Here is a 12,724-nt window from a genome sequence, read left to right as displayed (position 1 = left end):
AACATACAACTACTGATCAAATAGTAATTAATTTGGGCAGGAAATAAAATATCGCGTTGATGTGACATCAAGAAATATCTGATTGTGGGCGGTTGGATAGTCAAGGTCGGTTTTAATAAGATAGCATGGTGGGCTTTTACAGGTGATCTCCATAAATTTTCGGGACGAGTTTAAAACAAAAATAGATACGCATTGTCGCGGTACCTACATATTTGGTGCTCATCATTAGGCAGCGACAAGATGCCGTTTTCTGGCATGTTTGCGATTTGCAAGTTAAATTAACAATATTACATAACTTCTAATTAATCCATGGCATAGAATTTCGGTACCCTAGATAAAAAGGCCATGATTTTGCTGAATTAAGGTTATTTTCCCAACACATTTTGAAGGGAGACTTGTAACTTATTCGGAATAAATATGTTGTCAGTTATTTATTTGGTCTTATACAAAGTAACATACTTTGAAGAAAGAAACATTAAGTTAAACTCGGTGGATGTAAATGGTGATCATATTTGAATATGGAATGAACACCATTCTTCACTTTGTTTTCAGGGTTCCGTTTTTAGAAACAATTACTGTTATTGAATTACAAAATAAGCACTGAAGAAGGATGTATGTTGTGTCCGAAGCACGACTTTGCTACCTCAACATAAATAAAATTCTATCGTTAAATTGGAAACCTTTCCTTTTTTACTTTTATTTTAAAAAGAACTATAGTAAACTAAGGAACTATTTTTTATAAAACTTATATTGTTTTTTTCTAAAGATCGGATGACATACCTTACAGGTTTATTACGAATGTAAGAATGTCTGACCGCCTAGTGGAAAATTAAAATGTAATAAATGCATTCCTAACTTCTGGGGGAGGACTTCATAAAGTTGGAAGAAGTTAACGTGGTATATTGGTTCATAAGGCACTTAATGAAAATGTTGGTCTTTTAAACGAAACGTACTTTAGTAAAATTGTCCTGGAAGATATGACTTATAACAACCGTCAAAGTATGACACAATAATGGTTATCTAAAATTTTGAAAACGGTGCTTTAATAAATAAACGAGGTACAGTATAAAATTTTATCTTTCCAGATATGAGTAGCTTATGTTTCAACTTGGTTTTAACAGCACTTTTCACATCCAGAGCGCAATTAGTGTTTTAAAAATTGCGCGTTTTGAGAAATGGAGTAACATATTGATTTGGAGTTTGTTTTATTTTGAGGATAAAGAATGAAATCAAAATAAATATATAAATTTTGCTGTTTTTATAGACAGGGTTATTTTCTATGCGGAAATTGCCTTATTTTTTGATACTTTATCCAACTTCTGCTTTTTTTACCAAATCGTGAACCCGAAGAAGAAAGTGTAATCGCAGTTATAATTAGAACACACTTAGTTATGGCCCGAACTAAAACTAACGAGATCGGTTTAAAAGTAAATTCTTTTGGCGGTTTTTAAAAAATTAAATTTCAAAATGTGCAGTGAATTAAAAAAAATATATAATAATATACTATTATTGGGAGGTATGGTCGAGAAAGTGTTCTTTCTATATTTTTTTCAAATTTTTTGATGAAAGCACTACTCAATAATGTTGTGTTAAATTTTTAGAGTGTTTGTGGCAAAAACAATGGGGAGATCTAAGTCGTTCCGCTTCGATCTGTTGAACTTTTAAGCGATTTTCCCACACTTCACGTTTCCAAAGTCGGTGGCGTTGTAGTTGAGGATGTATTACAGCGATTCTTTTGAAAGTTTCCTTCTATAATTCATGATGTAACGCGTTGATTGTTTTAAGTTTGTTGTTATTTTTTATTTTACAGTAGGAAATATGATTTTTTAAGCAAAAGTGGCATTTTTTACTTTTCAGTCTTACCAAAAATTTAAAAATCATTACAAAAAGAAAAACTCGACAGCGTTACCTGGTGAAACTCAGATGATCGAATCATGAGTTGCAGTCGTAACCGCAAAACAACTTTTTTTGGAGACGTCCCCGAAGATTTGCTGCCATACAATGGCAGCTCCTTGATTTTTTTCAGATTCTTTAGTTAGCCAGATTCTAAGAACGGGTCAAATATCATAACTGAGGACTGCTTTCAAAATTATTAATCGAGACTTTTTCATTTGATATGACTATGTTCTGTGTCTGGTTTCCTGGCTTACGCCATCGCGTCATCAGAACCATGGTCAGCCACGTCTCCTTTTTCTACCACAGATATTGCCCTTATAAACTTTCCAGGCTGGGTTATCCTCGCCCACATTAAGTAACCCAGCCAGTGCAACCTATTGAGCTGGACTTTATCCAAAATCAGCTTGCGGTATGACTCATAAATTTCGTCGTTAGGTAGGCTGCGGAATCATCCATGCTCATGTTCGGAGAATTCTCCTCTCAAAAGCGGCTAAGAGTTCGCAATGTCTCTTGCAAAGAACCCAAGTCCCCGAGGAATATATGATGACTGAGGAATATATGAGCGCTGACCATATGATGAGACGTTTTAAGCGAAACAACTTTTTGTAAGCTGAAATAGGCTCTGCGGTAAGCGATGGAAAAACTGTTGGAATATACAAATAAATTAAATTAATTAAATTAAATTTTCATCGACTTTAAAGCCGCCTTTGACAGCATAGCCAGGGTAAAACTGTTCACGGCCATGAGAGAATTCGGTATCTGACGAAATTGATAAGACTGACTAGGCTGACCCTGACCAATATGCCAGGCCAGATAAAAGCAGCAGTATCAGTCTCGAGATCATTCAACATCAGCAATCGTCTAAGACAAGAGGATGCTCTATCATGCGTCCTCTTCAACCTGGCTCTGGTGAAGGTGATTCGCGATGCAGATATAAATGCAAGAGGCTCCATCCTCTTCAAGTCCACCCAACTACTGGCCTATGCTGACGATATCGACATCATGGGAAGAACAACCTGAGATGTACAGTCTACCTTGATTCAAGTCAAGTAGGTGGCGCGAGATTTCGCGCTGTACATTAATGAAGGCAAGCCGAAGTATATGGTGGTAACGTCAGCACCGAACACCAAAGAACGAACACCATCAAATCGCACTGGTCAAACGAAAACAATAAAGATACTGGACTACAACTTTGAGACCGTTGAAAATTTCTCCTGTCTAGAGTCAAAAATCACAACCGATAATAGCTACGACGATGAAATCTGCGCACGGTTGTTTGCAGCCTGCGGAGCCTATTTCAGCTTACAAAAACTGTTCCACTCGAAACGTCTCACCATAGGGTCAAAGTTCTTACTGTAAAAGACAATGATCTTGCAAATCGTCATGTATTCTTTGTCGACCTGGGTTCTTAGCAAAAAAAATGCGAACTCTTGGCGCCTTCTAACATGAGGATGGACGATTTCGATCCGAGCGAGAAATCTATGAAAGATAGTACGACCGTCTGGTTGTGGATAAAATCCGGCTCAACAGGTTTGCGCCGTTGATGATAATGAAATAGTCCCTGTTTGCTGCCAGTAACCATGTGCGAATTTCGTCGTTGTTCCTATTAATTCCAGCTCTTAGAGATTGTTCTTCTGCATGCAATCTTCCCTCGTTATGCTTTAAGATATTGAAACATAGTTTAGAAGACAAAAGTTCTGGCGCGGCGTTTGCTCGAGATAAATCTTGGTGTGCTGAACCTAAGGCAGGTAGCACCTTTGCAAAATGACATACTAGGGTACTTAGTACCAATGAAGTTACTTAGTTCCTCTACTGAACCAACAAAACCACGTAGAAGCCCATGTTAATGAGCGCTTTGCATAAGATGTAGCGCCGCCCTCGCGATTGACAATAGTCAACTCAGAGTGGGCTTCGATTATCCTTAAGCGTTAATGTTCATTACAGATGGTATACGTGCGTGAAGTCGCTCAATCTCGCAATAGGTGCATTTTTTCGCGCGGATAAGAGAACGGTCGGTGGCTGCGATATGGGCATGTACATTACACACCAGGAGATGTGCGTGCATGGGCATTTTTATGCGGGGGCCGGGTAAGTAGGGAGCAAACGCCTACCGGTGGATAAAGTTGATTATGAAACGGATATCCTGAATTCAAATCTAATATGAAGGACGAGAAAGGCAGTTTATTTGCGATACAGGGCTTCAGAAACCTAGTACCGGCGGTTTTTGAAGTGGAATAGCGGGCTCCTGGCCGTCGATACCCAACGATCGCAAAGCCTCAGTAGTGGAAAACTTGACTACTTTGCAAGAGTTCAAAACTTAGAAGGTCACCCCCGAAGACAAAATTAACCCTAGGTTCATCGCGGGAATTCGAAAGGAACACTATTGCAAAAGACGAACGTAAAAGGCAGCAAACTGCAACGGTGTCTTTTTAACTGGGAGAACGCATAAATGAACTCTGTAAGTTCATCAAGGAGAGGCGGAATATCCACCAAAACGTAAAGGTTCTGATAAGGGGTTAGGTTGGTTAGGTTACGTTCTCCTATATTAGCGCGGTGGATGAGAAAAACGTCCAAGCGTCGTGCGGCAAATTCACACGGGAATTACAGGTGACGTCTCCTCAACATAAGGCTGGTCAGAATGCGGGCATACGGAGTAGGGAGGTAATAAGTGAATTCCGTGGTACCAAGTAAACGGTCAAGAAGAAAAAAGGCTCTTCGCCAAAGAAAGCTGATCTGGTAAAAGTTTCGGGTAGTTCTTTGATTTCGACCAGAATTTCGACAAAATGGGAAAAATTTACAGCTCGTAACCCCAAACGACGTGGACAGGCGGCAAAAAGCGGCAGAAGGAGAGAAAGAAGTTCCGTCTGAAAATAATCATTATCTCCAAGAAGGAAGATAGGTCTTACGCCGATATCGTTCGGAAAGTCAAAATCCGGAAATGGAAACTCGGCCAATTGGGTTGACCTAAATTCATCCTGGCTAAATTGGGTGTCCTTGGTTACTTAGCTCGGATAATAGGATGTTACCATACGAAGGAATATGGTGTGACAGCGGGTGTTCCCCAAGGCTCCGTATTGAGGCCCTTGCTGTGGAACATAATATATGACGAAGTGCTCGGATTTCGCGTACCAAAGGAGGCGACATTGATTGGTTTTGCAGAAGACGTTGGTAGCAGTTGCGAAACACACGCAGAACGTGGAACTAGAAGGAAGTGATACCAATCACGATATCAAAGCATGGCTATAAATGGTGATTATTACCAATCGTAGAAAAACACGAGGCCGTTTTAGAATCAATCATTAGATACCTGGGGATAATGATCGATGCCGATGATGAGTTGGGCTTCAGCAGGCAGCTAAGACTAGTTCATCTATAGCAAGGATAATACCTAAAGGCCTGGAGGAAGAGAAATATACTGTTCAAAGAAGTGCAACAACCTCTGCTTAGTTGAAAACAACGATACGAAGTGAACGTTGTATTTATGGTATCTGTATGCAATACAATACAAACAGTAGTTTTGAACATCTTTTTAGAGAAGTGTGAGGTTTTGTTTGGGAGCATCAATTATAAACCGGTAAACCGGTCTACAAAAGGAGTAGATATTTCTTAATTCAGTGAAATGTACCTGAAGCTATTAGCACTTATTTCATACTTAGGAGCTCATAAATCAGGCGCCGTTGATGTTCATTATCACAAGTTTCTAAGATTTTTGAATGTCAGGATTACGCTAAATGCATATACATTACGTGCTAAGTACAAATGTCCTCTCAAATATTTTTATATGAGAAGTACATAAAACGTTTCATACCTGAAGTGTCCAGCTTCCGGTTTCCTAGCTTGCCCTTCTATTATCGAAAATACACCCTAGAAATGTGGTAAATCTTTAATTTAAAGTCGGTAGTGTAAATTGGAAAAGTCACCCTTTTTAATTTTTGGTAAATGTGCTCTTACTTTCAACAACCCCAAATCATCTATTGAGAAATCGTTAAATAACAAGGTGACCAGTAACAATACACTCGTGTTGAAGCTGTCAAGCAATACCCCAGCATACAATTGGCTGCGTTCTAGATTCCTTTGAAGGAGAAACCTTCCATAATTTACGACGTTTGAAGTAAGAAGGTGTATTATCTTTTCTTCATGTATAAAGAAAAATGTAAATTCCTGTCCAATTCAACACGTTTTCGTGTATTAAGCTTCTAACATTCATAGAGTGTAAAACTATTCCCACTGGAGGAAACATCGGAAACGAAAGAATTACATCCGACTTTTGAATAGAAACCTTTCTCTATGGAAACAGGCTGAAAACCCCACACGTACGAGCAAGAAAACGTATGAACAGAAAGAAGTTATTGTTGAAATAATCTTTTATAGAACTGGATAAGAAACTGTAGATAGACTGCTTCTATTATGTCGAATGCTTATTTTTGAGCCATCTGGACCATTGTAGGGAAATCGATTTTGAAGGCGCGAGCCACCTTGCATTCTAAACTTTATATTCTCCCAGTTTTACTGCCGTCGATGGTCAATGGATGCTTTTGTTATTGACCAATAAAATGCATTCCTTTCTTTTTTTCTGTCGTTTTTGAATTGAAAGAAAAGCTAGAACCCACGCAGTATTTAGTTTTGGAATTTTGTATTTTTTATTTTTATTCGTGCAATGCTGAACGACTGGAGACGTATTCGTTGAATTTTAATATTTTCGATGTTTTGATTTAGATGCGACTTTAAGGATTATACTCACGTTAAAATCAATTTTCATTTTTTTCATATGGAAATTTTTGTAATTCAACAATGGTTGCAGATGAGAACGACTTCAAATTTGTAATTTTTATGGAGAATAACTAAAATAGGACAAATCTTCGGTAACTTGTTTTAGATGGCATGTCGTTTCACCTTCGATTAGTCAAGGGGGGGTCGAGAATATGTAAATCAAAAAGACTCTACAGAGGTTTTTTGGGGAATATTTGTCCAATACTGCAAAAAGTGTCTAATGGCTAAGCTCCTACAAAACTTAAGGGCAGATATACAATTAAACGAAAAAGGAAAGGTGATTTTCCAAATTGTATTTCTTTTCTTGTAACTAGAAGTCCACAGCCAGCAATTATGAAACCACACAGATTTGAAAACAATGTAATGATTTGGGGGAAAAAATTTTTTGTAATATGAATAAAAAGAAAATGACGAAGTTATGGCACATCATTTCGGGTGTTAAATCGATGTACACTCTCCCCCTGCGTAGTATTTGATCGGGACAACGTAATGGCATTTTATTTTAAGCAAGTATTGCTTCTATATGAAGAGGTCCACCGTGACAAGTCACGTTGAGAAGCGTCAACAATTTGACTAGTTGCGGTTAACATACATCAATTCCACTCTCCCCACTGCATCATCACCATTGCCGTCACTTTGGGCTTCGTAAATTAATTGTTATTATTTGCACAAAGATTAACATTGATTTAACTTTAACTTTATATAGCTCGCTCGCATGGCTCACTCGCCCGGTGACGTTATTAGGCGCTTCGATTAAAGCCTGCATTGTTTCCGCCTTTTTCAACTGTGAAATATTCGCATTGCCCGGTATGACACCAGTTACAAAGGAGGATGGAGGAGTAAGGGCTTAGAAAGAGGTCACTTAAATTGAAGGGCCGTTTTCACATACTATCCAGCTAAACATCTAGGAAAAATCAGGATGACTACCCTATATGACATCTAGGTTTCAAAATAATGCTTATTCCGATATCTGTTCAATTAAAATTAATAACAACATAGCACTATTTTTTGAAAAGGTTCATTTTAAAATAGTGAATATCGGTAGCAATGTAGGCTATAATATCAGTACTATATTGGCAAGTTTGGTGCAAATCCTATTATTATTAACATTGTACAATTACTAACGAATAGTAGGTCAAAGTTGTCTTTTTCCCGTAAATTAACTACACCTTTAGTTACCATATGTCCCTGTCAATATCACATTAAAATGGATAGTCTGACGTAGTTAATATAGATACACTAGAACTACATCACTTCATCATTGGCCGTCCAATGTAGTTAAATTCCTGAGCAAGAGTAAGTTTCGGCCTAGCATAAAGGGAAAGGTATGGCGATGACCAATAGACTAAGGCTGTCGTTTTCTGGTAAAATAATCAATCATTTCAAAAAGTTAATTTGTTATTATTGTACCGTTATTCCTTACCAGGAAATAACCTGTCAGAATCCAACAAATCCCCAGTGTAACCTGTCCACCGTTTGGTTATCCACCAATGGTTATGACGATTAATTCACCAAAGCTCTAAATCATACGAGTTTAAGCTAAATCATACGAGTTTAAGCGTGGAAAGTATGTATGACAATCTTAAAATTGTGAGAGCCGTTGTTGATTGGTGAACGGTATAACTACCAGGCGAAAATATTTTACAGCTTCTGAAAAATTGCGTCAGAAATATTTGAAAAACTAGCGCTTCATAAAAAGGTGCAAAATTCATTGTGAAGAACCGAAGAAGGATAACCGAAAACGGCGAATGGCCCGTCCTTAAAGGCAATTCAACTGAAATATCCCGCCTCTATGTGCTTGCTTGCTTCTGCACTTTTTTTTTGCCAGCTAGACTGCGTGTATCAGATATCCGCCATTTTAGTTCTGTAGCAAATGTTCATTCCGATTCTTTCTGGCAGAGAAAAGCTGTTTATCATCATTCCGTTCTCTAATATCACACGAAAATAGAGGCCATTGCACGAAATGGTATTGAAAACATTACCAATCAGTCGAAGACATTTAACCATTCAGATTTAAAGGGGTCAGTTCGTGATCGTGGTCAGTGAGGCAACGTACTTTGTACTAACATCAGCAAAAAAAAAATAAAATACTGAGATCAGGGATAGAGATAAGTAAAGTAAAGTTGGAGTTATTCCACTACGCTAAACTTTGCCTGATTTCTCTTTGTGATAGGTCCCTCGACAAGCCGACCAAGAAAATCCATCCAATGTTGAAACAAAATGATCGTGTTAAGTCCTAAGCCTCGGAAAAATATACAAAAGTCGACGTGGCAGTGCGGCCTTTGGTTCTGTCGAGAAATGGGCAAGGGTTCTTGAGGTATGCACGACGTCAGGACATAAGTAAATTAGTCCAAGCAAAACAAATACGTGTCTGCACGCTAAATATTGGCACTATCAATGAAAAGACTAAGGAACTTGCAAGAGACCTTCTGTGCTCTATAAGAAACCCGATAGTCTGCTTCCAAAAGCTGCGACATATAACGCGAACGCAGTGAACGTGGCTAAAAACTTCCCTATTTTGATAGCTCACACACTCAATACGGTATTGATTGTTGCCTTCCGATTCAAGCAACTGAGAAAACAGCGTGAGGAAGGCACTGGGTCGCCACGCATTAAATGATGCTGATTTTGTGAGAAGAAAGGAGAAATGATCTCACTTATGCGATTAACGACCATTACGAATGTGGAAGAATCGTGGAACCAACTTAAAGACACGATAAACAAAATGGCCTATGAAACCATAGGGCCCACGAAGCCAGGTAAGATGTACGAGGCTCAAACGTGAAAAAAACGCCTCTGACACGAGTTTCTCTATAATAAAACACTGGCCAATTGGCAAATTTGCAAGAATACAAAGCAAAGCAAAGAAACTGATCGCTGTTACCCGAGCAGTCCATTACAGAGATCTTTACGATAAGATGGACACTCGGGATGGCGAGAGAGATCTGTATCGACTTGTCAAAGCCGCCACTTCTGTTGCATTAATGACAAGAACAGCACTTTGCTTCCCGATCGACGAGCCGCAACGTATAGATGGCGACACTATTTCGTGCAGATTTCAACTGAAGAATTTGTTCGTGTTCTACTTCCACAATTATTGTCGACATTTAGAGCAATTTCTGCCGTCAGCGCGACTGAAGTCGAGAATGAAATTTTGGGGAAAGCAACAAAACCTCGCAACATGGCCTCTGAGCTCTGGAACATGAAGAGCTGTGACCCAAAACTGTGGCTCAGAGAATTCTTCAATCGGATTATTGAGGATAGAAGTACACCATCTGACCTGATTACAGTTGCAATATGGAAAAAGAAACACAGTTCAGCAGAATGTTCAAATAACCGTTCCATCCGTGAAACCAAGGGGGTTTGTCAAGAACTGGGGAACTACTGATACAATACACACCGTGCGGTTACGCATGGCGAAACTTCGTGAGAACCATCGTCCTCTTTACATTGCATTTCTGGATCCTGAGAAATCGTTTGACCGCATCCGCTACGAACTCATCTAGTGCTAGAAGAATCCGTGCATTGGGTTAAATTACTCTACCACGATTCGAAAACTAAACTGCGAAGTGTAGCGGATGTATCAAAACTATTTCGTTTCTCCGTCAGTGTTCATGAATAAAGTGCCCCCTCACCACTCCTCTTTGTTCGTGTTATGGACACTGTCATACGGGACATCCATAGCAAAAATGATCTCGACCATGGAAGACGGTCTTAGATTGAATCTGAATAAAACTGAATTTTTGACGGCCGATTCCCACGAAACGGACACCATCATTGTCAATGGCAGTGATCTGCTCAGAATTGAGCGATTTAAATATCTGGGATCAAAGCTGTCAGCTAAAGGAGAACTGCATTGTGAAATTGCTTCACGCATAAGCGCAACCTCGATGAAGTGGCATTGGTGTTTTTTGTGATCGACGTATCAACGAACGTCTCAAATCTAAAATACTCCCAATGATTCTGATTGTTAGCCCACTATAAAAGACAATCAATGGCGTCTTGCGATAATAGAGACAAAGACGTTGGGTGGCTGGACTGATGGCGTAGCATGGCTTAATTTCATCCGAAATGAGGATATCCGCGGTCTCAGTTTAGTTGCACTGATCGTGGAAAAATTGCGAGAGAGTCGCTTTCGATGGTATGGTTATATAATTCACACTAACGAAAATTCATTTTCTAAGATTGGTTTGAACATCAAAGTTGAGGGTAAGCGACCAAAATTCCGGCCGGAACAACGGTGGCTTGATACGCTGGATGGGGATTTGGTCAGGCCTTCGATAGAACAAAATGGCGCAACCGATAACAACAGGCCGACCCCGCTTGTGAACGAGATAAAGGCTTCAGGAACAGAAGAACAAAAAAACTGAGCAAGAATTAGCAGCGTTCACTGGTCAGTAGTCAAATCAGGAGCAGAGGAAATTTGCCGACATCATAGTTAAACGGAGGGCTCGCCAGAACATAAGCCCGAATGTCGTGGAGAATCACGATGGCCAAACAAACGAACTAAGCCCTGCAAATTCACTTTAATTGAGTAAGACTTACTCTTTTTACTTCTAAGCTCCATACATACATACACATAACAACTTACAATATTTTATCTTAAGTTCCAACTTTGCAAGGACTAAATGTCAAGTACTATGTTGAAACACCATAAGTAGATAAAGCTAGTTTTGATAAGAAAAACGGATATAAAAAATAAAATATATGTACTACTGTTGCAGTTACACTAGCATAAATCGTGGTGTTGGACCGAGGCCAGAAAACTGAGCTTTTTGTATTTCTGCTTCTGATCGTGCTTTGGAGTTATTATTGGCGGTGAATTGAGAAAGTTCTTTCGGGAGAATCAATTAGGAAGAAAATTGTGAAAACTTTTAACGCTATTATTATCTATCTAACTGCCGCGATGAAGGAATGATGATTAGAAAGTTTGAGATACAACAGCGGTAGAGAATTTTGAATTAACTTCTAATATGCATCGCTTGTCATGTTTTAAACACATGTATTATTGGAACAACGTTTTTAGTTTGGAGCTATCTCTGTAGCAAATTTAAATTTAACTTAGAAATAATAGCTGGTAAATGTGGGCGAATTAATGCATCAAAGAATGTGGAATGTCATGTATAATAGAGTGGTTGTGCTTCCCCACCAAGGGGAGGCTACGATTGTCGGCTTTGCCGAATACCTGGATGCAGTACTTACAGAAGAGCGGCCAGAGGTTGTGAGGGCCTACGTGTCAGAGACAGTGAGAGTGGTTAAGGATTAGCTGACCCTGGCGGACGAGAAAACGGAAGCGTGGAAGAATACTGTGAAGGTGGAGGTCGGTGGATATATTGCTACCTTGAAGCCGGCTATCAAATATCTGAAGGTGATGATTCATTGTTGGCGGACCAAAACACATATAGAAGAATGCTTTACGTGTCAGGTGTTTGCAAATACTCGGAGAAGAAAGCAGATGAATTGGGTTAATAAGTTGATGGTTCGGCACTTTGCAGTGCTGAAGGCGCCACACAAAGCCCGAACGAAACAACTACGGTTTAATATGCAAGACAATAATTTAAGGACCTCTCTACGCCACGTGGGTAAAGCTTACGGGAGATGTGCAGTCCCCGATCCAAATAAGCAGGACCCCTTACTTAACGTAAAAGTTGTGGTAAAGAAGAGAAGAAGAATGTTAATGCATTACAAATTTGAAAACATAATCACTTCATCGTTAAACAACTGCTGCAGGAAGTGTATTATATAGTAGACTCACTGTGTTTGATCCAAGCTCTGCATAAGAAGTGGAAGATTAGAATTATATGGACAAAATTTTTCAGCCATTTCTTCTTATTACATTTTTATTTACGTGGATGCTGAGACTTCTGTACACGGTTGATTGGTAAAAACCTGACACCTCCAAAGTGCATTGCACGCGAAACTCCCAAACTTCCGTATTCACTCATAATTCATTTTATTCACAATAAAACAGGAAGAAATGACTATTCGTGCGAAGTGGCAGGAAAACATGGTGCCGAAAGTTTCAAGACAGCAACAAGTAAATACGAAGAAGAGGAAA

General features: G+C 39.2%; 1 protein-coding gene across 6 annotated transcripts in view; it reads right to left on the bottom strand.

Moving 5' to 3' along the window:
* Positions 1-12,724, bottom strand: part of LOC119651094 (cartilage oligomeric matrix protein) — a 213,232-nt gene that overhangs the window by 135,938 nt on the left and 64,570 nt on the right. The gene's annotated exons all lie outside the window — the stretch shown is intronic.

This window comes from Hermetia illucens, chromosome 3, assembly GCF_905115235.1.
Source record: "Hermetia illucens chromosome 3, iHerIll2.2.curated.20191125, whole genome shotgun sequence".
Taxonomy (NCBI): domain Eukaryota; kingdom Metazoa; phylum Arthropoda; class Insecta; order Diptera; family Stratiomyidae; genus Hermetia; species Hermetia illucens.
The sequence above is the reverse complement of the archived record's forward strand: the minus strand, read 5'-3'. Positions and strand labels throughout refer to the sequence as shown.